Here is a 27813-nt window from a genome sequence, read left to right as displayed (position 1 = left end):
TGCCTCCAGTGGCTGCTGTGGAGCTGAGAGACACGCTTCCACTAGCAGAACTTCACTTTGGCCCAGCCCTCAGCAGTGCCTCCAGGATTGATAGTGTCACTTCTTCAAGACACATCCTGCAGACAGCTTCACATTATGACTACCAGTTCCCTCCACAAATCAAATGCTGCTCAGATCATGCCTCCTTTGAGTAGGCAAGTCTGTGAACCTCTGTGCATTTTGTGTGCCATTTGTAAAATTGTAAAATGGTAGGAAAATATCTGACAATTGGCGGTTTGATAACCTTAATTACCTGGCAGCTGCCGATGTGTCTGCTACTGATCTGCCCCTCTACCTGCATTGTATAAAATGGGCCAGCGGTGGGACGATGTCAGGGAGCCGGCTCGACACAGGCCCATGCCATTTTACCAGCCCCCACCCTGCCTCCGTTCCCGCTGCCATGGGGCTGGTAAAATTCTATCCATGAATACAAACCTCACCAGAGCAATTTTTGAAATTCAATTCAATAAATAATTAATTTCAATGGATTCAAAAATGGGGGGATTCCACTGTTGGCAGATTATCACAATTACCCCCAATTTGTTTACCTTGTCAGAAACTTAGCCAGGCCCCTAACAGCATTCACTTTGTATTTTGGGTTCAGAACAAAGGAACAGGAGAAGGCCATTCAGCCCCTTGGGTCTCTTCCGCCATTGAATTAGATCATGGCTGATCTATATATTAAACCTTGGTTCTATAACCCTTAATATCCTTGTTTTACAAAAATCTAACAACTTTAGTCATGAAATTTCCATTTGACCTAGTCTCAACAACTTTTGAGGGAGGGAGTTCCAGGTTTCCATGACACATGTGTGAGGAAGTGCTTCCTGACATCGCCCCTGAACAACCTAGTTTTAATTTTAAGGGTTAAAGTTCACCTAGAATGCAGGAAATTGCTATCTATGCATATCTACTGCAGGAGTAACAGAAATAATTGGCAATCTTCCATGTGGAATTGACCATGTCTGATTTTTGCCAGTGTATTTCAATGTGATATTCCCATCACCCATGCATCTTTGTGATCTCTCAGAATGAGATGATCAATTTAGTGATAATTAATAGTGAATGATTTAACAATTTTGTGTATGGACTTGTGCCTCCCAGCGCAAGTTAAGTCTGCACAGACTTCATTTAACTTGCATTTAGATATCGCCTTTCATAACTTCATGTCGTCCCAAAGAGCTTCGCAGACAGTGAATTACTTTTTTAAAAACATGCAATCACTCTTGTAATGTAGGGAAACACAGAAGCCAATTTGCACACAGCAAGATTCCACAAACAGCAATGAAATAAATGACCAAATCATCTGTTTTAGTGGTGTAGGTTGAGGGACAAATATCAGCCAGGACACCAGGGAGAGCTCTCCTGCTCTTCTTTGAATAATGCCATGGAATGTGCTCCTGAGGGGCCAGACAGGGTTTAAAATCTTCTCCAAAAGATGGCATCTCCAACAGTGCAGACTCAGTGCTGCACTGGAGTGTCAGCCTAGATCATGTGCTCAAGTCCCTGGGGCTTGAAACCAGGACCTTCTGACTCTGAGGTGAGAGTGCTAACAAGATCTGCAATGAGACAAACAAAAAGGATACATTCTTGCCCCATGATTTCGGAGCAGTCTTCTGACCTGGTGAACTTCCTGGACCAATTCTAGTCTAAATTTCAAAATACTTTAGATATTGTTGACACCATTCATTGATTTTGTTAACAATTTTGTGGGCACCTAATACATGAAGCTACGTGTTCACTAATCACAAACAAGCAGCTGCAGTTGATAACACAGTCTGTGATCCCTATCTGTTACAGTTATACAGCAGAAGGGTTTAGAAGCAATAGAATACTTGCACGACATGTCAAACAATCAGTATGCAGATTTGGTAACTAATTCCGCATTTCCAAACGTTCTCATCTCCTGTCTCTAGTTAGAAATTAATAGCTTTTTATTTTTCTTTCAGATCAGATACGATCTCATTGAATGGCGAAACAGACTCAAGGGGATAAATGTTCCACTCCTGTTCCTCTGTTCCAAAGTTCCTATTTTTGTTCAAGTATTAAAATAGCAGCAGAACATTAACATTCAATTGCAAAGGAGTATCCCCAGTTTTTATTACATGTTGCCCAACAGGTCAGAATTCTAGGACAGAGGTACTTCAAAGCAGCATTTGATGTTTGATATTATATTTGATGTTTGCTAAGGACAAATTTGGATTATTTTTCCACATTTGGAACAAGATATCTTTCGACCTAAGCCACCTTGATATTTCCTTATATGGTAGCAAGTTAGAGTATCTGAGGTACAGGGAGCTTTATACTCCATCAAAGTCTATACGCCTAACCCAGAAATTCTTAATACTGACTCCCAGTGCAAAAGGCAGAAAGCATTATTCAATTTTCCATCCCTCACCATGATGCCTATAGAATTTACCGTAGGCGTAAAGTAAGTGCAGTTATTGCATGTAACTTTAAAAATTCCACAAAATTTTGCATTTATCTATTATCTATAACAATAATAACTCGGTTTTTGTCTGTCTGGACTGTTCTGATCGGCCAGTTTAAGGGGTGCATCTGTTGGTGGGTTTATTTGGTGGGCAGATCTTGGCACACACTGAGGCACAGGATGTGCGTGGAGGACAGGAGCACGTGATGCATGTGTGGCTGTCAGTAGTTGGTGGTAGCGGTTGGGTGAGGGTGGGGTTGGTGGAGAACAAAAACAGCAGTAGGTAAGGGGAGCCCAACAACAAAATTACCCCGGCTGGAGGGACTGTTACCATGAGGGATGAGATGGGATTGATGGGAGGGATGAAATGGCATGAGAGGGATGGAATGGCATGGGATGGGAATGGCATAGGAGGGAGGGGTGGAATAGGAAGGGTGGATGAGATGATGGAGTTGGTTAAGTGTGGCAAAATGGTGGGGACAATTATTTGATACAACTTATTATTCGAAAGCTATTCTTTGTGCTAAAAATGAAGATTCACTAAATTTGAATGGAAAAGTTTTAGAAATGCTTTCAGGTGGATCAAAAGAATAGCATTGATTCTATAGATGATGCAGCTGATAACAGTCTATACTCTCTGGAGTTTCTACACACTCTAACTCCAATGGACATACCATCGAACAAACCAAGACTCAAGGAAGGAGCAGTTATAATGTTGCTACGAAACTTGAATCCTAAATAAGGAATTTGTCATGGAAAAAGATTGGTAGTTATGAAGCAAAAGGTAGATTACAAGGAAATAGAGGAACAAATTTTACAGACCCCCGACGTCAGGGGTCGTGGCGGGAGGGGACCCAAAATACCTCCGGGAGAGGCCCTGCACAGACCTTGACGCCATATTGCCGGCGGCAGCGAGGCCTCGTGGTGGCTCTCACGCCGCTCGCTGACAGGAGCCCAATTTAAATATGTAAATTAATTTAAATAAATGAATTAATTACTGTCACCCTCCCGCCATCCATCCTGGTGTGATATTGGTGCCCGTGGCTGGCACTCCCCCACCTTCGGATCCCCGTCCGGGGTTCTGAGGTGGAACACTGGTGGGGAGGGGGGAGCAGGTAAGGTTTTCAGTGCGGGAGTTGGGGAAGCAGGGTCAAACTCATCTCATTGGTGTAAGGGATGGTGGGAAGGGTTACAGTGCAAAGTGTATGAATTTTGGGAGGGGGAGGGTCAGGTGCACGAGGTAAGTGTTTTGGGGGGCGGAGGGCAAGAAATTAATTCTATGGTTATTGGGGGGGTGGGAGAGGGTCAAGATCAATTTATTTAATTTTTTTAAATCAATGTAGCTATAAACAGTTAAAGTGAAATTTAGGGCTCGAAGCCGTTTAAAAATGGCATCAGCACCTACGCAAAGACGGCTAATGCCATTGCTGGGGACGGACAGCTTGCCCCCTCCACTTCATCGGGGTAGGTGGTCCGCCCCAGCTATTTAAATGAGCCACCACTCTTAATATTGCAGCGGCTCCGAGACGTGCGGCCCAATTGTTTTCACTCACCGCCAGTGACGGCGGCGAGACTATAAATTTCGGCCCAGAGTGTTTATTCCTCGAATAATATTAAGACCATTAGATGTAAACCTGCCTTTTCAACTCAGGAGAAAACAGTTCCCAATTAGACTTTCATATTCTATGGCTATAAATAAGTCACAAGGCCAGACTCTTAACAAAATTTGTATTTATATTCCTCGACCTGTTTTCACACGTTGACCGCTTTAGCAGCTTTTTCCAGAGAAGTTTCGATTCTGTTAAAGTCTTTGGTGAAATCCTATATTTAAAGAAGTACTGTTGCAATAAAAATATGAATTTGACTGCAAATGTTTTGCGGGTCTCTGCTAGTATATTAAAAATCTTTGGGGCAATTTTATCTTTGCAAAGGTGTAAACGGGCGACATCAGAATAGTTGTCCGTCGCAAGTCCTGTCCGAATTTCCTTTCCGTGGACTTCAATGGAAAGCAGAATCAGGCAGGGTGTATAATAAGTAGCTGATAATGATATATCATCCATTTTATGCCATTGATGAAGGTTAAATGACCCCCGTATGTGGTTTCAAGATTTTAAAGGTACTGCACTAATAGAATGATGTAACGTTATGTGACAAACACCAAACAATGGGCCACCATTTGACCCATTAAATGTATCAACGTTTGTGATATCAAAAAAAAATCAAATGAAGCAGGTATATATTTAAGCCAATTGAACAGTGCATTAAGCCTTTAAACTGAAAGCAAAATTAAAACGTCTGCCAGAATTAAATTGTAAATGCCTGAAAGAACGCAGACCATGCAATAAAGAACATAGTGGTGGAAGGGAATGGCAGTATCAAAAGGAGCGGAGGCCTGACAGAAAAATACGGAAGGCCAAAAGCAGCGGTTTCAGATAATGGAAAAATCTTCACCTTTGCCTCAACCCCCCAGCATCGAGGACTCCTGCACACAAAACAGTATGTCATGGATTACATTATCCACACATCATCTGGCTCAATTTCCTATTTATTTATCGCTGGCTGCATTTTACACTCCAAACAACTCACTGGCTGCCAATTCCTTCCCCTCAATGCCCCAACTCACTGCATTTCTTCTGCATAATTTACTCCTACTCCTACACTTGCCCTTTTACAATAACCCCATCGCAGTAATGCTCATATAAGAACATAAGAACATAAGAAATAGGAGCAGGAGTAGGCCATTCGTCCCCTCAAGCCTGCCTTGCCATTCAATAAGATCATGGCTGATCTGCCCCAGACCTCAGCTCCTCTTTCGTGCCAGCTCCTCATAACCCTCAACTCCCCAAAATTTCAAAAATCTATCTACCTCCTCTTTAAATATTTTCAGTGATCTAGCCTCCACAACTCTCTGGGGTAGAGAATTCTAGACATTCACTACTCTCTGAGAGAAGAAATTCCTTCGCATCTCAGTTTTAAATGAGTGTCCCCTTATTCTGTAACTATGTCCCCTAGTTCGAGATTCCCCCACTAATGGAAACATCTTCTCAACATCTACCCTGTCAAGCTCTCTCAGAATCTTGTACATTTCATAAGATCACCCCGCATTCTTCTAAACTCTAGTGAACCCTGTTTAGTCATTCTTGATAAGTCAACCCCTTCATCCCAGGAATCAGCCTAGTGAATCTCTTTTGAACTGCCTCCAAAGCCAGTATATCCTTTCATAAATACGGGGACCAAAACTGTACACAGTACTCCAGGTGAGGCCTCACCAACACCCTGTACAAGACTTCCCTATTTTTAAACTCCAACCCCCTAGGAATAAAGGCCAAAATTCCATTTGCCTTCTTAATTACTTGCTGCACCTGCATTTGAAGCACCTTGGGACATCTTACTAGATTAAAGGCGCTCTTAAATTGTGGTGGGTAGTATTTGGCTCAGTTAATGCATTGTCTCACGCTTTGGAGATCAGAAGAAAAAAAAGTAAATTAGGTCAAGTGTAAAATAGCAGTTTAGAGAGGTGTTTTACAAGACAGAAACACAAGTGAATGGAGAAGGCCTAGAGCATAGGGCAAAGCCAATGTTAAAAAAGGACGTAAAACAAATGATCAAGCTCAGGATATAATATCCAACAAAAATGTTGTCTTAACAGCTGAAAAATTGAATAATTTCTTTAAATGACTTTGTACTCACTGTAGAGATTCAATACTGTGATTCACTGATTCCCACTATCCTGTTTAAAATAGACACTGTGGATGAGCTTTGCTTGCATTCAATATTGCATGCATGATGTGACAGTTATCCTCTATTGGGCTAACACGACAGCTATTATTATATCCTAATGTCTGCTATCTGATGCTTAATGCTGTGTTGTACAAAATGACTCTTGCTGTGAAATATGCTCATAGCTCAGTGAGAGTTACGCCGACGGTTTGTTAACATTCCTGCCACACCAATGCACCAGGAGTGCCTCTAATTCTGTTTGAGGCTTTATTAGTATTAGGAGAGTTAAATATAGACTATGTGCTAGAATTCTGCATTAGTACTTATCTCTTTCACCGACCATTTCTTTTTTTACCAAGTAGTCACTTTGAATCTTAACTCAGGCGAGGTTTGTTGCAGAACTTTTATTGAAAAATGGGGCAAAACAGATTGAAAGATTGTTCTAAAGTACAGGTAAAAATAGAAGATTTCAGTCAATTAAGTTCTGCACATACTTGCAAAGTGCAGTCAACGTCATCAGGTGTATTCCTTACAGAAAGGAAAGGTTGGTTTATATATGAACCCACCTATTAAGTATTATTGATTCTGTCCTCAATACCTCCTAGACTGGAAGCTGGATAATATGTTCCTCTCTACTTTGTGCCACATAAGTGCCAGGCGATGACCATCTCCTACAAGGCAGATTCTGACCACTCTCGAATGTTATGGAATACTGTCCACTTGGCTGGATAGGTGCACGTCCAACAACACTCAAGGAGATCAGCACCATCCAGAACAAAGCAGTCCACCTGATTAGCACAACATCCACTACCTTAAGGGTTCACTTCCTCCACTAAAGCCTGGCTACCCGACCCGAACCTGACCCTAACCAAACCCGACTACATGTATCGGGTTCGGATCAGGTCTACATTCAGTGTCCAGCATTCGGGCTCGGGTCAAGTCGGGTTCGGGTTGCCTGTGGTTGGGTTTTGTTTTGTATTGTTTTCTTTATAATCTACATTTTGACGCAATTTTTTTTCTGTGTTAATAACATGTTTGATATTTTTGGGCCAGTGTTTGATATTTTCGGGTCGGGTCGTGCATGAAAAAAAATTGAAGAACTCGGGCCCGGGTCGGGTTTAAATTTTATACCTGAGACAGGCTTTAACCTCCACCATCAGTGCACCATGGCTGCAGGTTGTACTATCTACAGGATGCACTGCAGCAACTAGCCAATGTTTCTTCAGCAGCATCTCCCAAACATGCAATATCCATCACCAAGAAGTACAAAGGCAGCAGCTGCATGGGACGTTTCTCTCCAAGCCTCTTGGAGATATATTCCTTCATTGCTGCTGGGTCAAAATCCTGGTACTCCTTACCTGTGGAAGTACCTTCATCACACAGAATCACACAGAATGCTGCAGTCAAGAAGAGGATCTACCACCATCTTCTCAAGGCCAACTAGGGATGGGTTAGAAATACTGACCTTGCCAGCAAAACTCACAATCCGAGAATGGATAAAAACAAAACCACAACCAGTCTTACAAAACCAAACACAATTGGTTTCAACTGCAAACCTGGGCACATGGGAGCAAGTGATTAAATTATACATTAGAAATAATTCCTTTGTCTCTGACTAAGTAACAACTGCCGCTGAGGCAGGGAGTTCTTTGAAAGGTTTCCAAGATATGTGAAAAGGCACTATTGTCACAAGCCAGAAAGGGGGATCCTAGCCTGCCAGGAGTTGGATCAGAAATCAAGGGCTGTGTATCACCAATTTTGCAGCACATGATGTTTGCAGGCAAGGTTTGCCCATCACCACCAGTTACACTGAAAATTAACCCTGTAATAATTCATACCACATAGAATTTACAGCACAGCAACAGGCCATTCAGCTCAACTGGTCCACGCTAGTGTTTGTGCTCCACATGAGCCCCTTCCCACCCTACTTCATCTAATTCTTTCAGCCCATCCTTCCATTCCTTTCTCCCTTATGTGCTTATCTAGCTCCCCCTTAAATGCATTTATGCTATTCACCTCAACTACTCCATGTGGTAGCAAGTTCCATATTCTAACCACTCTCTGGGGATAGAAGTTTCTGCTGAATTTGTTATTGAATTTATTTGTGACGATCTAATATTTATCACCCCTTAAATAAAAGCAAAATAATGCGGATGCTGGAAATCTGAAATAAAAACAAGAAATGCTGGAACCACTCAGCAGGTCTGGCAGCATCTGTGGAAAGAGAAGCAGAGTTAACGTTTCGGGTCAGTGACCCTTCTTCGGAACTGACAAATATTAGAAAAGTCACAGGTTATAAGCAAGTGAGGTGGGGGTGGGGCAAGAGAGAACAAAGGAGAAGGTGTAGATTGGACAAGACCACATAGCTGACCAAAAGGTCATGGAGCAAAGGCAAACAATATTTAATTGTCCAATCTACACCTTCTCCTTTGTTATCTCTTGCCCCAACCCCACCTCACTTGCTTATAACCTGTGACTTTTCGAATATTTGTCAGTTCCGAAGAAGGGTCACTGACCCGAAACGTTAACTCTGCTTCTCTTTCCACAGATGCTGCCAGACCTGCTGAGTGGTTCCAGCATTTCTTGTTTTTATTTATCACCCCTTGTTTAGGACTCCTCAAGATGTGGAAGCTCATCTTTCTTTCTGTCTTTAGACCCTGGAGATTACTGACTACTGACTGAGATGATTCTGCATTATTCCTTCTTGCTAAAAGCAGCATATTATGGTAGTTGTGCATAGCCTTCAGTGATACTGTGAACAATACCAGCACCTTTCAAAGTTCATCACAACCCTGTGAAGAAAGCCAGAGGGATCGGCTTGCCAACTAGTAAGATACATTTGCTCTTCATAAATATCAAGCCAGGGAGGAATAGCAGACTCTAACTACAGCTGTTATGCTTTGAATTTAATTTAAAATAAAGCTTCAGGGCCTGCTGTTGGTGTTGATGTACTTTAGGTTCTGTAACATTTCACTGAAATGCCAGTTCTCTCCCACACTGCCATGAGTGAAGTAATTTATGAACTGTAATTGTTTAGCTTGGCAGAATTTTACTTTCGAATTCAAGACTTCCAATGGGACAGACAAGAACTTGGCTATCACCATTTTATTGGATTGTTTTAAGCTGACTATTCAATCACATGACCAGATTTTCGCTCCTTTTCTGTGCATGGTTTGGTTTTAGTCCGTCTTACAAGTTGGGCTCTGTCCCAGTTCTGTTTAGTCATACTGACACCAAAGGACAATTTCCATGAGCAGACCCACATCTCTGAAGACCTAAAATGTACATTGTTATGTATGCCACAGAATAAGTAATCACCTGTTTACTGCAATATTTCACACTGGAAATGCCATGGACTGCACCTCTACATGACTGTTCACCCCAGCCCTCCAAAATCTCTGCACTCCTCCAATTCTGGCCTCTTATGCAATCCCGAGTTTCACTGCTGCACCATTGGCAGCCCTGCCTTCAGCTGCCTATACCCTAAGCTTTTGAATTCTCTCCTTGGGCCTCTCCGTCTCTCTACCTCTCTTCTTAAGACACTTCTTAAAACCTACCTCTTTGGTCAAGCTTTTGGTCACTTGTCCAAATATCTCAGTATAAAATTTTCTCTGAAAGCACTCCTGTGAAGCACCTTGGGACATTTCACTATGTTAAGGGTGCTCTATAAATGCAAGTTGTTGTTCTTTTTGTAGTAATCAAATTTATTTACAAGAATTCGAATTACATAAAAGAAAAATAATTTAGCAAGAAACCAACGGTGCAAATACTCACAAAAACCAGAACGATTGAATCAATCCTCAAGGATTCAGAATAATTTTCCATACAAGACTTTCATAGTCTTCCTGATGTGATGCCAGTAGTGGGTGAAGTCAATTTCCTACCTCAGCTGTGAAGTCAACACCTTGGACAAGATGAAAACTGGATTGATGAAACAGGGAAAGCCCACAACTATTATACCATTTTTAATTCCTGAATGACTTGTCTATAATTTTAAGATTATATCCCTCTTGTTCAATGTTTGTGGTAACTCAAATTAATCTTATTGCCTTTCTTCAAAATAGATGCCATAGAACACAACACACAAGATCAAACAAACCTTTTCACACTAGGCTGATAATAATTAGTTAATTTTCTAGTGCAAGTTGAATAGAATGAACAGTGGTCGTTGGCTGCCTTTTTGGCAGCGTTTACTTTTAAGACTTCACTTATAGATCCAACTAGTTTGGTTTTGAGAAAAGTCTTACGCAGTTTGATACTTATCTGTAAATGTTTAGAAATTCAAAGACGAGAGGCAATTGCTTATGCATGAATGAGAAACCAGCTGGCTACCTCTCTTAGCACTAATATGCTCTTTAGATAGATTTGGATATCATCTTTCTTCCTTACTGACATAAAAATGGAATTAACACATAGAAAATAGATCTAATACAGATATTTTATTATGTGAGGCATGACAGAACTCTGCTCCCAACACAGTCCAATCAGTCCAAATTTTCAGCTGGCTGTCCAGAAATTTGTAAAACTTAAACTGGACACCAAAGTTCAACTAAAGACTGATTATAGGGAATATCTCACCGTATTATATCAGCGAAGCCACTCCCTAGCTATATTGCAGTTTTTGAATTGGAGCAATGTGAAAATTGCAAGACATTAACGTAAGAACCGCATTATAACTGGGATCATTAAACTGAAATGTCAGTGTGGAATGTCCCCTTCAGAAATGCTGCACAAGTAGTGGAACAGGTGTATTGCTGGATCATAGTGCATTAGGCTTGTGCATCATGTGTCATGTACATGGAGCTTGAAAAATTTATGTTTTACTGCTCTGTGTTAAAGTTTCTGAAGGGACTTAGGGGAAAATAATTTATGCAGCTGGAAAAAGAACTGGGAGAAGTGAGAGAATTTTTTAAAAAACCGTGATTTGTTTTGTATTTATTCATTCATGGGATGTGGGCATCATTGCCAGCATTTATTGCCCATTCCTAGTTGCCATTGAGAAGGTGGTGATGAGTAGCCTTCTTAAACCGCTGCAGTCCGTGTGGTGTTAGGTAGGGAGTTCCAGGATCTTAATCCTGCAACAATGAAGGAATGGAAATATATTTTCAAGTCAGGATGGTGTGTGACTTGGAGGGGAACTCGCAGCTGGAGGTGTTCCCATGTAGGGGTTGTGAGTTTGAAAGATCTTGTTGAAGAAACCTTGAAGAGTTGCTGCAGCGCATCTTGTAGATACTGTGATCTCGAATGCATTACCTGAAAGGGCGGTGGAAGCAGATTCACTAGTATCTTTCAAAAGGAAGTTAGATATATACTTGAAAAGGAAAAAATTGCAGGAGTATGAAGAAGGAGCGGGGGTGGGGAGTGGGGGCGGGGGGGGGGGGGGTGGGTGAGGCTATTTGGATAGCTCCTTCAAAGAGCCAGCACAGTCATGATGGACCAAATGGCCTCCTTCTCTCCTGCATGATTCTATGAAAGATTAATAAAATGAAAACAAAATAAAAATAGAAATGATATGCACAGTGAATGCTCATAGAGACATGTAATGGGCAAGACTTGTTTGCAGCAGCACTATGCAGACTATGTCAATTCCCAAGGGGCAGAAAGTACTGTGGGCCACTACCTGCACAGTCCACATGGCTTTCTTTGATTATATCAATGAGGAATGCTGCACAAGCTTTGCAGTGGTCTGTGGCACTGTCTGTGATGCAACATTGACATATAAAACTTGTCACTTAATTTATTTGGTTTTATAGTTCCTTCAAATGCTGCCAATTTATCTGAATACCCTTCACCAGAAACTTGGTTTATTAGACAGCGTCAATGTAATGGGAATTGAGGTAAATCTGCATAGTTTAGCACTGCTTGAAGTGGTCCTACATGAATGAATTTTTTCCCTTGATAATTGCAAACATAATTTGCAATTAATTAACAAAATGATTAGTGCAATGTGGATTTAGTTTAGTCGTAGGTAAATTGTATATACACTTTTTGGTAGCACTCACTTAAATTCATTGCAAAAAATATTTTTTTAGATCTCTTTAAAGCTTGAAATCCTGTGAATTATCTTTGGAAATCCTAGAGCAAATGCAACCTTTAAAGTTTTATTGCTGTGCAGTGTTTTGATGAAGTACTGCCAATGCATACCATTGACTAGGCATCATTAACACTGACAGGGCATTCTCACTGTACTCTGAACTCTAGGATATAGTTACATTTCTGCTGCCTAATAAACCAACTTTCAGGTAAAGGATATTTAGATAAATTAGCAATATTTGAAAGAACTATAAAAACTAAATAAATTAACTGACACGTTTTATACGTCAATGCTGTATCCACTGCCCTTTCCATTGCTGTATATTCTGAGGCAAAATGGATTCATGTTGTACATTCTAAGTACTGATGACATACATAGCCATAAGATGCAATACATGGCTCATAATGCCTGCAGGGTTCGTTATCATAAATGAATTGATCCATTTACATTGCCATCAGAGACTTCTCTAACAATTGCTGTTGCATTAACGGAAGCACTATATGGAACTCAACGCGTGTCAGACATATATAGCATTTCATACATCATAAGAATGTCCAGATAATGATAGTCACAAACAAAATGCTGTACTTCACCACTGGAATGTGTAAAGCAATTATTTCAACAAACTTTGAATAATTCTACAACTCTATATTCTGGTTTCTCTTGAATTCTCAATTCAGCAAACCCTAAATCAGCGTATGCACCATATCAAAGTACAATGAGTATTCCAGTCAACTGAAGATATAACCTGAGATTGTATTCTTCAACCACATAGTCTATCATCATTCCCCAGTATAGTGCATGCACGCATATATTTTAATATAAGCTACTGTGCCATTAGATTCTCTTAAAAAATGTTCTCCTTCAAACATTTACCCAATTTCCTTTTGAAACATATTATGTTGAATCTGCTTCCATTCAGACAGTGCATTCCATACAATAATGACTTGCTGCATAATTCTTAAACCTCCTCTGGTTCTTTTGTGAATTATTTTAAATCGGTGTCCTCTGGTTACTGGCCTTTCTGCCACCGGAAACAGTTCTCCTCATCTACTGTAACAAAATCTTTCATGACTTTGAACAACTCTATTAAATCTCTCCTTAACCCTCTCCGCTCTAAGGAGAACTCCAGCTTCTCTAGCCTCTCCACATAACTGAAGTCCCTTATCCCTGATACGAATCCAGCAAATTTCCTCTGCACCCTTTCTAAGTCCTTTCCTGAAGTAAGGTGCACAGAATTGGACACAATACACCAGCTGGAGCCTAAGCAATACTTTGTACTTTTAAGTTTTAAGATGGTGATGACTTCATTTAGCCCACATGGCATGGCACTATCTCAAATAGTACCACTTCTTTTTACAATAAACTAAACTGACTGACCCCAATGAAAAACAATGTAACCCAAAACTTCACTTCAATATAACATGGGCATTTGCATTAGTGATTTCAAGCACTAAGCCAAAATCGGGAATATAAATGAAGAATGTAAAGCACTGATGCTCTGTTCCTATGGTTTATGGTGCTCTCTGATCTCTTGGCTGGATTATTGTCTTTCAATTTATTGAAGGGTATTCTGAAACCTCCATAAAATCTGTTCAGGTATTGTTTCAGTCTGTATCGTGGGTAAGGTTACTGCAAATTGGGGATGGATGATAGAATGAAGGAATGGCACCAAGTCCTGCTCACTTATCACCTGCATTGACTTCCAGTTCTCCAACATCTCCAGTCTAAATCTTTCATCCTTATGTTCACCTTTTTCTATCTCTGAAACCTCCTCCAGTCCTACAACCCTTTGAGCATTCTGCATTCCTCTAACTCTGACTTCTTATACACTCCCCATTTCCCTCTCCCCACCACTGGCAGTCTTGCCTGCAGCCATCTAGATACTAAGCTCTGGAATTCTCCACCTCTCTACATCTCTCTCCTCCTTTAAGACACTCCACAAAATCTACCTTTTTGATCAATCTTTTAGTCTGCCCTTTTACTATCTTCTTCTTGGGCACTGTATCAATTTATGTCTGATTATGCTTGTGCAAAGTGCCTTGGGAAATTTTCCTACTGTAAAGGCTCTCTATAAACACAGGTTGTTATGAGATAAATATTACAGATGCATCCTGTCTTTGTGCATTCATTGCATTACCAAGGCCCCTGAGACTCTGTCCTCATAAATACAACAGAAGCAAAAATGCCACCAAATACTTTTCTAAGTTGTATGAGGTGCACTAAATTCACATTAGTAACGTATTCATGCAAGTATGCGCTGATTGCAATCTGTGTTTCAGCTGTCATTACTCAGATCCTAAACACAGTTTTCAGATAACAGTCAGAATCATGTTCCTGTTAAAGCATCATCTTCAGCATGGCTTTAGGTTCTCACTAGCTCTCTGCCAAAACATTAACACAACACAACCTTATCACAAAATTACATTGTCAATATGGTCTTAGCACATTTCCAATACTAAACTGAAATGTTCTCTTAACATAGCTTCTTCAGTGAGCTAAAGAGCTAACTCTGTCAAAATATTCTCTTATCACAATATGAAACTTAAAAATACTCTTTCTCGACACCATTTTAATACTGAACTAAACTATCTGCAAAGTTGTTCTCATGCACAGCCTTGGCTCTGAATTAACCACTGTTAAAACACTCTCTTCGCATAGCTTTGACATTGATGTAAACTAATCTTTTCCATGAACTAATCAAACATTCTTTTCTTTCTGTAATCCCTCACCATGCCAAGTAGCAGTGTATCAGTTTTTTGTGAATACAGAATGAAGTATTAAAAAGTAAATCCCGCAAATGACGAAAATCAGAAACAATAACAGAAGAGGCTGGAAACGCACAACAGGCAAGTTGATTGCATTTTGGGTTAGCTGACAGAGATGAGAAATAAGAGAGGAACAAGGTTATTAATATAGTCGAAAAAGAGGAAGGGGGGGCGAAAATAGATGGAGAGGAAGTTTTGGCACTGAAGAAAAACACAACCCATAATGTTGGCTTGTCTGTTATCTCCATGGAGGCTAGATGACTTACTTTGTGTTTCCAGTTTTTAGTTCAAATGTTTGTTGTTCTGAGCAGGATTCTGCAAAATGGCTAATTCTGAATTTATTGGGGCCTAGTTTGTAACATTGGACTCAGCCTGCACCTCCAGCAGTCAATGTCTTCCCAAGGTTGTTGGCTCCTATTGCATTGCCTTTCCATAGACAACAGCAAGCTCAACCAAGTGGCCATTATTTGTGTGAGCACAAATGAAACCTGTTGGCAGGCTGCTCACCGTCACCTTACAATCTTCAAGCAGGACTAACTGGATAGCAATCAGGAGTGGGTAGACTAGCTAATTCTAACCCCCCTACCTTACCCTGCATCTGTAAAGACAATTGGATCACTCTTAATACTATTCTGGCTGAAGTCAGCCCAGACTAGGGGTCAAACCAATATGGCTTATCAAGAACTTATCCACTGATAACAAAGTCTTGTCAGAGACGCCTCTGTTTTTTTTTTAATACATTCAGATCATAGATGACTCCACCCCGTTCCCCCCCCCCCCCCCCCCCCAGCTTATTTACTGAATGAGGGTGCAGTGGGGATCTACTAAAATGCTATCAGGAATGAGGGACTTCAGTTATGTGGAGAGACTGGAGAAGCTAGGATTTTTCTCCTTGGAGCAGAGAAGGTTAAGTGAAGATTTAATAAAGGAATCCTGGTCGAGTTTAATCATTCTTAATCATAACATTATGAAGGATTTTGATTGAGTAGATAGGGAGAAAGTGTTTCCATTGGCAGGAAGGTTGGTAACCAGTGGACACAGATTTAAGATAAATGGCAAAAGAACCAGAGGGAAATGAAGAATTTTTTAATGCAGTGAGTTGTTATGAACTGAAATGCACTGCCTGAAAGGGTTGTGGAAGTAGATTCAGTAGTAACATTCCAAAGGGAATTGGGTATATACTTGAAAAGGAAAATGTTGCAGGGCTATGGGGAAACAGTGGGACTAATTGGATAGCTCTGTCAAAGAGTCAGCAATACACAATGGGCCCATTGGTCCCCTTCTGTGGGTAAGATGAAATTATTTGACTGAGGGAGCTCAATGCTGGAGAATGGAATCGTTTTTTCTATATTGGGTACTGTATTTATATTGGGTACTGAGAGCTTGTGAAGATGCTTCTTTTGCACTGACCATCATACATGACTAAATCCCATGTCAAAGCCTATGACTACACTCAGATGAATCTTACTGCTTTCTTATCAGCCTTCCTTTAAGGCTGCTCAGAGTGAGATTGCTAACTTAGTTGCAATTAATAGATAGTTTTAAGCTATGAACACAGGCCCATCACAGCTATCAACTAGGCTAAGATTACTCAAATTCTTTTCACTTGAGATCATTACAGACAGCAGATGAAAAGAAGGTTCATTGCGTCAATCTAGGTTTAAATTTGAACCCAGATGCCAGAGGTGACAAAACAGAAAGCAAGCTCACAGCAGCACCCAAATGCATCTATGAAGTGTTCAATTTTGTAATACTAATTAATTTTTTGATGAACTAATAAAATGTGTAACATCTCTATTAAAATAAACCTTCTATTAAAATTGTGTTCTTGGGCAAGATTTCCTCTGTGTACAGGGTAACAAAAACATAACTCTCATTGTTCATATTGTCAGGAGTTTGACCATATTTTGATTGTATTATAAAGTCTGAATAGAATTCATTTGTGAAGCACAGTGATATTTCAGTGGCTTTATATATTAGAATCTACTATTACATCTCCCTCTCCATTACAGGAATATTCTAATTGCATTGGGAAAATATGCAGTTAATAGAAATGCACTTGCTTCTGTTGCAAAACTAATAATCTACAGGCATTGATGTCATTCTACAAGTTACGTCGTCAAGACTTTATGTCTTGCTTTCCTGCTTTCTTGTCTGCATCTTTCCTCTTTCTTCATCTGTTTATAAAACTTGCTTTATCTGCCACATGTGGTAAATGATGAGGACATACGTAACCTATATGTGCAAACAAATCAGTAACATGATCAGCATAAAGAAATGACACGTGACGGGTGTATGCTGCTGCCTGGGACAAAGCGCAGTCACTATTACTGACACACATTGTAACAAGTAAGACACTTGTTATTGGCAGGTAGGGCAGTCATTGGTTCAGTGACGAGCATTCATTAATGAGATTCACTCTCATGGCTTATGATATTACTTGTGTGAATTCAGCTTTGGTTCTGACTTTCAACAGCAACAACAACTTACATTTATATAGCACCTTTAACATAGTAAAACATCTCAAGGAGCATTGTCAGATAATTTAACTGAACCACATATAGCGATATTAGGACAGGTGACAAAAATCTTGGTCAAAGAGGTAGATTTAAAGGAGCATCTTAAAGGACAAGAGAGAGGTAGAGAGGCAGGGAGGTTTAGGGAAGGAATTCCAGAGCTTAGGGCCTAGGCAACTGAAAGCATGTCCGCTAATAGTGGGACAAAATAAATCAGGGATGCACAAGAGGCCAGAATTGGAGGAATGCAGAGTTTCAGAGTGTTGTAGGACTGGAGGAGGTTACAGAGACAGCGAGGGACAAGGCCATGGAGGGATTTGAACACAAGGATAAGAATTTTAAGTTTGAGGCATTGTTGAACTGGGAGTCAATGTAGGTCAGAGGGTACAATGGTGTTGAGTGAACAGGATTAGTGAGAGTAAGGTACAGGCAGCAGAGCTCAAGTTTATGTGGTTGTAAGATGGAAGGACAGCCAGGGGAGCATTAGAATAGTTGAATCTGGAGGTAACAAAACCATGGGTGAGGGTTTCAAAAAGATGAGCTAAGACTGGGGGAAGAGTTCAACTTTCATTGACCTCAAATTCCAACCCAGGTCCAAGCCAATAATAATGGCCAGAATTTTACAACCCCCCAATGAGTGGGCTGGTGGTGGTGGGGGTGTGTAAAATTGAGTGGGAGGTGGGGGTTTCCGTTCTCAACCCCCTCCCACCCCGGCTACAATTTTACGTGGGGCAGCAACAGTGCGAAGCGGCCCACCCACCCACCCCAGGCAAATCAAGGCCTGTGTGGCCAATTAACTGCCACTTAAGGGCCTCCTCCCACCACCCACATATTTTACCCTCGGCAACCAGACGGCAAAGGCCCCAAGAACCCCGCCTGATAAAACCAGGCGGCCTTCTTGCAGGCTGTGAGGGGGGTCCCTCCTGATCAGGCACCCTGTGCCCCACGGAAGGCAACCCCGAATTCCCAACTGCCCCCAACTCAGAACACTACCCCCCCCCCTCCCCCAACCGACACCCCCTTACCTCCCCAGCGAGGCCGTAAAACCTTATCTGAGTTGCGGGGCCATCCTTCCTGTTGCCTCTAATGGCTGGGTGTAGTCCCAGCAATGGCTACTGCTGATTGGCCGGCAGCTCCAGTAGGTGGGACTTCCAGCCTCAAGGAGGTGGAAGTCCCACCTAAGACAAATTAAGGGCCTGGGGAGCGGAAAATCCTGGCCTGGCTCCCTGGGCTTGATGGAGGTGGGCTCGCCCCTGACTTTTTGGCCGGTGGGCGGTGCCTCCCAACCAATGTAAAATTCTGACCATTTTTAGACTTAATTGAGGTAAATAAAGCATGAAATATTAAACAGCTTGGGCAAAGAAGCCCTGAATATCACTTCAAAAGAAGGAAAGTTAATAGGATCAAAGGCTATAAATGTAAATGAGTGAATAATGAGATTAGAAAAGGTATCCAAAGGAACTTCTTCATGTATGTGATAATCGATGTCTGGAGTGATCTGGCAGAAGTAGAGATGTAAACAAACGGGTATTCGAAATGAAGATGATGCCAGGCTGGGAAAGCAGGAATACTCGGGAGAAGAGCTTGATTCATCCTTAATTTTTTCTACATAATTACGAAATCATGGTTCCAATTTTCAGAAGTCTTGTGCTTCTAAAAAGGATTCCCACATCCCAGCGTTTTACCAAGTGGTCTTTGCTGAGTATTTGCACTTGTCTCTGATTTTGGATCTCCACTTTGCATAATTTTTCACAAATATATAAAAAGCATTAGGTTCCCACCTCCTCCCCCACCCCTACTAAAAACAAATACGCAAAGAGTTCAGGAGGTGTTTCTTCACAAAATTCTCACAAGCCCACTCCTCCCACGTAATTTTCAATATGCTATCAAGCTGGAATTGAAATCACTTGCAGAAATATGACCTTCTCAAAAATTGTTCATCAAGCCCTGTTTACAAACACACAGTGCCATTATGGAAACTGCCAATTGCATGATATCATTGGTCTCTGCTGTTGCCACAATGATTGTGACACACGGCTCTTCTGCTTTCCTGGACAATTTTCCCAAAGACAATTTAGACCCGAAATTCCTCAGAACACGATTCTGCTGCCAACCTACAGACTGAGCCCCCAGTTCCCTCCAGCACTGGCCTCGCTGAAATTTCGGGGTAGGGGGTATTAGTGGAAGGGAACCTAATTTACAAAGGACAGGAAGTTGCAGGTGTATCTCCAATACACAAATGCACCCACCAGTCATTGGTCAATTTCGCCAGATCACCTCCCCATAGGCCCCCTGAGTAAAGGGGCTGAACAATTTAAAAGAAAAATCTACCGTCCTTTCAAGGGTCTAGGCTAGTTCCCTAACCTACAACCCACCATTGGGCCCTCTTTCACCTACCTAGAGGCTGGTACCCCAAAACTCACAGTGTATCATTGCCAAAGTTATTCTGGGTCCTGACTGAGTCAAGTAAGCAGGACCTTCTTTCTGTACAGAACAGACCAGAAACAGGTCATTCGGCCCAACAGGACAAAACTGGTGTTTATGCTCCAAACTATCCTCCTTCCGCCCTATTTCATCTCACCCTATCAGCATATCCTTCTAGTTCTTTCTCCCTTGTGTACTTATCTAGCTTTCCTTAAAGGTTATTCACCTCAAGTACTCCTTGTGGTGGAGAGTTCCACATTCTCACCACTCTCTGGGTAAAGGAGTTTCTCCTAATTTTTTTTTATTGGATTTACTAGTGTTAATCTTATATTTATGGCCCCTAGTTTTGGACTCCAGGCTCTAACTCTGCACACAACACCCCCACCCCCCACCCCTCCTCCCCACGGTGCCCTAACACCATTTGCCTTGCTGGGGCAAGCAGAGGACCTTTCCATTATGAAGCATCCCAGAAACTGCCGGCAACAGCAGAAATCTGGCACAATCCAGTCTCCACTATTTTCTAGCACTTCTGCTGGTCACTCACTGGAGTTATGGCCGACAGGCAAAACCCCAATTATTTATCCCATTGGAATCATTCTTAGTCATTAACAAGGGATGCCAAAATATAGACAACTTCTGAGCCTGGTATTTGCAGTATGGTTTCATGAGAGGAGTTCCTTTCCAAAAGGTAATCGTTCTGCAGTAATATTCCTGTGTGAGGCAGAAATTTACATTATATGAAGACATTACCATTGCTGAATATTGACGTGTGCAAGGAGAGAGACTCCGAGAGTCAGGGTGATAAAGTTGGAGGTCATACTAAGAAAGTTGCCTCCTCCCTGTACTAGTGGCACCTTCCAGATGGCAGATTAGTCAATGTTTACACAGTTAGTTAGGTCTCTGTTGCCTTTATCCTACAAGCAAATTACTGTATCTATTTCCCCTGACAGTGCTGTAGCATCACCAAGTTAAATGGGAGCTGTGTGCTGTCTCTGGGATTTGTAGTGTTCTGGGTGCGATTGATTGCAAGCATATGTCCCACTAGCACCTTCACAGGGACTAGATATTGACCATAACAGGAAACGTTTTCACTCATCGATGCCGCAAATGGAGCACAGTGCTAAATGTTAGATTAGTAAGGTGCTTGCCAAGTTTCCAGAATCCTGTCCTGATGTTACATCTAACTAATTATGGCTTGGCTGACATATTCAACAGGAATGAACTTGCAGAAGGTTGATTTTCTGAGTATGTTAGTCTGCTGAAATCTTTGAATTTAGGCTATGATGCTTTGTACTCATTTTTCCACATCTTCCTTCATGGAACATTGACTAAGGCTTGAAAACCTGAACAACAGACACATGGGACCCACCAGTTTATCACAGTTGAGTGCACTGCTTGGCTATGTTATAGATGGAAGGTTTGAGTATTTGAAAGGAAGGATATTTTAATATTTCAGCTGCAATAATACAGTGCAGCACTGAAAATATCTCTTTATTGACCTGCTTAGTCTTATGCATGTTAAAACTTTGTTGAAAATCACTAAGCCTAAATAAAATCAGTTACTCACTGAAACAGAACCAGGATAAATTTGACAAGATCTTCCCTCCAGTTTCAGTCAACACTCCATTCTTTACGTCCAGATATCCAAACATTAAAAGCACCAGCAACTCCCCCAAATTATAAAAGGCGGGGAGCAGCATAGAGGGTTAGATAACCCCCCATTGAATAATTTAGATTCTTAACATAACATGTAAAAAGTAACACATTACCAATTTTTTTTAAAGTATCACCCATTCCCAGCATAAACACTGTAGCCTAGAAATTTGGCTGTGCAGCATCATTTCTCATGTGCTAAATGGCCTCCTATATGGCAGGGAGGAAGTGTATGCTCATTGTGAGCTGGAAGTACTAGAAGGCCAAATTATCGGGGTGTAGTGCCCACACTTGAATCAGCCGTCAAGACTTTTGCATTGAGCCTAATGTCTGCTGAGGCCCCCACTACAAGATTGGCTCATCCCAAGCAGCCCACGCCAGCTCAATATGGCGGGCACCTAAAGCCATTCCCTGCACTTGTCTCTCATCCCCATGGCCTAATTTCCAGGCTAGAAATTGCTGTCACCTATGACTTGTTAAACAGTATCATTATGTAATGTGACATTACACAATATAACCATGGCCAAGATATTCCTCCAGTTACATGGCCATGCATCAACTTGGATCATTAGGTAGCAATCTTGTCTTGAGTCAGAAATTTGAGGGTTCAGACTTTACTGGAAAACTCGGCACATAACCCAGGTGGACACTTCAGTGTTTTAACAAAGCAGTGCTGCACAGTCGAGATGCTGTGCTTCAGCTGAGAGACTAAAAGGTAAGATTGTAAGAAAATAAATATTCAAGGGCCCAGTTTTCATCCTGACGCTTACACCTGTGGAACTCTGGCTGTTTGAGAATTCTAGCTGGTCTCCTGTGGTCAGGATCTTTTAAATAAATGGGAACAGATCCCACTAGGAATCCTGCCTGGATGGACCCTGCCTCAGGGGAGGGAGGGAAATCATTGCTGCAAGTTTTTGGTATTTACAACAGCTTTAACATAGCCAGTTTCCCTTGGGACAGGTGAAGAAGAATTAAATACTTCAGAAATATGTTTAAAAATATGGGCAGATTGTAAATCAATCAATTCATACTGCTTTTGTGGCATTTAAATTTCCAGATCTGCAACAATCCCCTCCCCCATCCTCAAACACAATGATAAAACCATATGCCAAAACACACAATGCTCCCAGCATCTAGTGTTGTTGTGGTGGATGTGACAGATATTTGCACAACATTGTAATATGCCCGTCCATATTGGGCAGATGTATTGACTGCCTGATGTCAATTCCTGCAGGGAATGCCAGAGGGAGCAGGAGAACTGCTCCCTGTCCAATTTCACTTATTGCTGGAGTTACAGTAGGGAGATAGTGTAACTCCAGAGGAAGATTCATCCCTTGGACTCTCAACTGTGAAAAGAGGCAAATAAGAAGGGTTCTTGCAGAAGTATAGAAACAACAACAACTACTTGCATTTATATAGCAACTTTACAGTAGTGAAACACAGCAACAGCAAAATCAAACAAAAGATTGACACTGAGTCAACAAAGGAGACACCAGGACAGGTGACTAAAAGCTTGGACAAATTGATAGGTTTTGAGGAGGGTCATAAAGGAGAAGAGAGAGGCGCAGAGGTGTTTAGGGAGGAGAGTGCTGTCCTTAGATACATAGAATACTAATTAAAGTCGGAAAAGCTTTTCCTGAACATGATTTCATGGGGGCATTGATGGTTAAGGACTGGTTTCAGGAAACACTGCTTCTTACAACGAAAGATCAGAACCTGGAACATCTTCTGGGTCGTGTACCTGGACAATGCAGGAAAATGTGCTCTGGAACCATTCAGAGGGAGTTCAAAGTTGTGAGGGGAAAATAATAGATTTCTATGCAAAGATGAAGCAAATAAAGTGAGTTAATTTTACATAGTCCCTCATCAATGTCACTGCTAATATTGCCTTAGTGTATCTCTCTGGGTTACTATCGCGTTACATATTACTGCTGAAGTAGGGGAAGTGATCTGCAACCTGTGGTGTGCTGCATTTCTCATTGGCACTGTCTTCCTTATCTTTGGGTTTTTAGCAGATCCCTGAAAAGTGAGGATGAGAAATTGGGGTAGATCATGAATACTGGACAGCTGACCAGTGGAGCAAGCTAATGGGCTACCTGTTATGGGGGTCTTGGGCCACACCTCGCCCACCCCCACCCCACCCACTATGGTTTTGAGGCTTTATCCTCATTTACATTCGTCAGGTGAGCTACAGGATGCCAAACAGATGTCCAGATGCAGTCCACTAGATTCGGCAAAGGGAACTGGGTTAGAGCAGATGCCAGGAAGGCAGATAGCAGGCAATAGGTTGGGAATCGTAGTCACAGTGTGTGAGGGTCCCGGGTTGTCAGCAGAGGCCCAGATTATTTTTGTGGATCCCAGTGGAGCAGGAAAGGAACAGCAAATACAATCTGCTTTTTCCAGGATCAAATTTCATCCTTAACCAGTTCAAGTACATTTTCCAGTTGTGATGAAAGGTCATTGACCTGAAACGTTGGGCTGAATTTTCCTGGCCCTGGGGAAACGGGTATGGAGGCAGGTGTGGGGTCCAGCCCACTGGTGGGAAACCCTGTCACCCGATGCTGTTCCGCCGTCGGGCAGCTTGCCCCGGGTTGGGCTGCCAAGGTAATCAGCAGCGTGCTCTGCAGAGATGGGCAGGCGATGAAGCCAATTAAGGCCCAATGAAGGGCCATTTTGCCCCAATGCTGCAGCTTTCCCAGAGTTGCATGGGCCCCCAGTGTGTCAGGAGCCCGACAATGCTGCGGAGGCGGCCTCTCACTGGAAGTTTGGTGGGCCATGAGTGGCTGAATTAATTGGCAGCATCAGGGGGCCACAATGCTCACAGGGATGCAGGAGCGGCTGCAGGGATTCTTCTGGAGGGATCACCCCTCCACCCTGAAGTCCCTCACAGTACTTTGTCACCTTTTTCACCACTGAAGAGAGAGGCCTCCATGAGTGCCTCCATTTTGAGGCCCCTGCCACCCCAATCCGCCCAGATCTCCTTCTTTTCCAGCAGCACTCACCTCTCCCGGTGGGCCTGCTGTCCAGACATTGCTGTGAGCCCTCCTAGTGGGCTTCCACTTCTTTGGTCCACCCGTCATCCTTAATTAAACGGCGAATGCGGAGGCAGCCAATTAGGAGCCTCCTCACGTAAATTTGCGCACATGGTCCCAGCATCCAGACCCCGACACCCGTGGGAAGACTCAGCCTGTTAACTCTGTTTCCATCTCTACGGATGCTGCCGGACCTGCTGAACATTTTCCAGCATTTTCTGTTTTTATTTCAAGTTCAGATAAGTTTGACTGGAGTCACACCAATGATTTCATTCCCATTTACAGGCCTGCCTGAAAATTGCATCCAATGGGCCTTGGGTGTCTAAAGGTTGGCCAAGGTCCCACCCCCACCCCCCACCGCTCCCACCCCAATTTTGCTCTGCCGGGGGTCAAATTTTCATGCAAGAAATGGGCAGGTCGTGGTTGCAAATCACCACCTGGAAGCATCTCTTTGAACCAGTGATCTCAATAATCAAATTCTACCAATGCATATGACGGTTCCACAAGCGCTCTGTAAATCTGAACTGGAGATTGTAGTTCACAATGTACTCTACCCATATCTGCCAGAGTACATTCAGTTCGAAAGAAGTAAATCAATAATTAATAAGGATCTGTCAATGCTATATTCAGTCAACAGGTACATCTGAGGATGGAAGTCCTGATCAGTGAACTTCACAAACCATTAATGCGCCTGTACTCTTTACTGTGTTTGCTATTTTCACACCAAGGGTAACCCTGGGTGTGAGTTGACTATAGACAGAATCCCACAAAAAAGTGTGTGAAAGGACAGAAATTAATTTTCTTCATTGCACTATTGATTGCCCACTGGAGGGTAAATAATGCTTCATTCCGCATGCTGGTCTCGTAGTGGGTATACATCTGATCAAATCAATCTAGTACTGGGTGTGAATGCCAGTCTTGAAGGTGGGATCTTCCTATCGGGAAATATCGGGAAATATCGGGGAGTTGAGGGCTATGACAAGCTGGCACGAAAGAAGAGTTGAAGTCTGAGGCAGATCATTCATGATCTTATTGAATGGTGGGGCAGTCTTGAGGGGCCGAATGGCCTACTCCTGCTCCTATTTCTTATGTTCTTATATTTTGGTGATGTGTCGGCCATCATTTTCCTGAGTCCCAGGTAGATAGTTCAGTGTTCAGTATTCTGATGGGAATGCACTATAGCTCTGCTTGACATAAAGAAAACAAATTGAACAAGAATGGGTAAGCGCAACACCTGTTGAGTTAGGGGGAACACTCCTGCTCCTCCTAGCTCCACAGGAAGGTGTTGCTGAAAATAAAATTAAAACACTTAGCTTCTGTGGTGGGGTGGGGTGGGGAGCTGTTTTGGATCATTCCAATTTAAGGAACATACTCCATTTTCATATATAAAGCACACGGAAAATGGCATTGCCTCCACCCACCGCCATTATAACAAAGTTACAGTTTCACATAAGGCAACCAAATTTTGAGATGATCCCTACTGCAAAATCAACAAATGCAAATCAATGTGGCTGTTCAACTTTGCCTAAGAAAATGTATGCACCTGATACAAGTCATATCTCTGCAATGGAGAACTGGAAAAACTGCCCAGCTCGACAAAGGCTATTATTATTACAAGTTAAGATGTGTGTTCAAAGTTCTACATTGTTCAGTTTGACCTTTTGGGTACTTTTGAGATGGTGTTCCTACTTTGCATTTTGTTTTGTTCTTTAAAAGAATTCTTTGATCATCAACTGACTTTTTTACATTCATAATCCATCTGATCTGTTGGAGGTTTGCTCTTATGATAACCTATTTCATGCACTTCCTCAATATCAAGTCTCAAGCCAAGCCTTCACACATAGAGAATCACTCTTCCCTTGTTGTACAATACAGAGAGAAATCCACCCTTTATTAAACAAATGACAATCCGTAACCATTTTGTTGACTACGTCAAGGAAGAGTTTTACAACTAATCATAAAATTCAGATTGGAACTATTTTTTTTAGTTAAGTAAAACTGCAGGATAAATGTTTCTGTCGTCATGACCAGAGTGGAATGGGTCAATGGGGATTGGGTTAATCAGGCAGACATCTGACCATTGCCAGTTTCAAAGTACTTACAGCACAGACACAGGCCATTCCACCTAACAAATCCCCACTGCTGTTTATACTCCACATGAGCCTCCCTCCGCCATTCTTCATCTAACCCAATTAATATATCCTACTATTCCTTTCTCCCTCATGTACTTATCTAGCTGCACCTTAAATGCATCTATGCTTGTCACCAAAACTATTCTTTGTGGCAGTGAGTTCCATTAACTACTCGCTGGATAAAGAAATTTCTCCTGATATCCTTATTGGATCTATTAGTGAACTGAGGAGATAGGCTATGGAATAAACACAGAAAATGTTGGGAATACTCAGCAGGTCAGGCAGCTTCTGTGGGGAGAGAAAAATATAGTTAACGTTTCAGGTTTTTGTCTTTTCATCAGAACTAGATAATGATGTAAGAGGTTTTAAGCAAGTACAAATGCTGGGAAAGTGGGGAAGGGAAAAGAACATAAAGGAAGATAGGGTGAAAGGCAGAAGTGATGAACTGACAAAAGGAATGATGGTTCTTCGGAACTCCCGAAGAACTGACCCGAAACGTTAACTCTGCTTCTCTTTCCACAGATGCTGCCAGACCTGCTGAGTGATTCCAGCATTTCTTGTTTTTGTTTCAGATTTCCAGCATCCGCAGTATTTTGCTTTTATTATAAAAGAATGATGGTGCATGGCAAAAGGGGATGGTAATGGGACATGTGAAGAAACAAAAGATGTGTCTAGAAGAAGTGCATATGGAAACAGTAGAATCATCACCAGTACTGGTTATTCAAAAAAATGGAAACAGTCGTTATGATCCAAAATTGTTGGACAATGTAGGAGGCCAAGGACAGCGAGGTCAGAGTAGGAATGGGACCAGGAGCTCAGGATCATGCTTGCAGACTGAAAGAAGTGGTTCTCCATCACACTCCCACTTTGATCTCTCTGTCCTTGGCCTCCTACACGGTTCCAACAGGAACTTGACGAACGGCACTTTGTCTTTCAAATAGGAATTTTACAGCCTTCCGCACTGAACATTGATTTCAATAACATCAGATCTTGAACACTGTTCTCATTTTTGCATCTCTGTTATGATGTAAACTGTTAAATCTCAACAGTTCTGATGAAAGGTC

The 27813-nt window shown here is 41.9% G+C and overlaps 1 long non-coding RNA gene across 2 annotated transcripts in view; it reads right to left on the bottom strand.

The window, feature by feature from the left end:
* The window catches only part of LOC137373019 (uncharacterized), a 241285-nt gene that overhangs the window by 103334 nt on the left and 110138 nt on the right, over positions 1 to 27813 (bottom strand). Inside the window, exon 1 of one of the 2 annotated variants that reach the window (XR_010975555.1) lies at positions 9965 to 10014. The exons of the other annotated variant lie outside the window; for it this stretch is intronic. This is a non-coding gene — a long non-coding RNA (uncharacterized lncRNA). Of the gene's footprint in view, positions 1 to 9964; positions 10015 to 27813 lie in introns of those variants that run through there. 2 annotated transcript variants of the gene reach the window in all.

The sequence above is a fragment of the Heterodontus francisci genome, chromosome 8, assembly GCF_036365525.1.
Source record: "Heterodontus francisci isolate sHetFra1 chromosome 8, sHetFra1.hap1, whole genome shotgun sequence".
Lineage (NCBI taxonomy): Eukaryota > Metazoa > Chordata > Chondrichthyes > Heterodontiformes > Heterodontidae > Heterodontus > Heterodontus francisci.
This window is presented reverse-complemented; position numbering and strand designations above follow the sequence as displayed.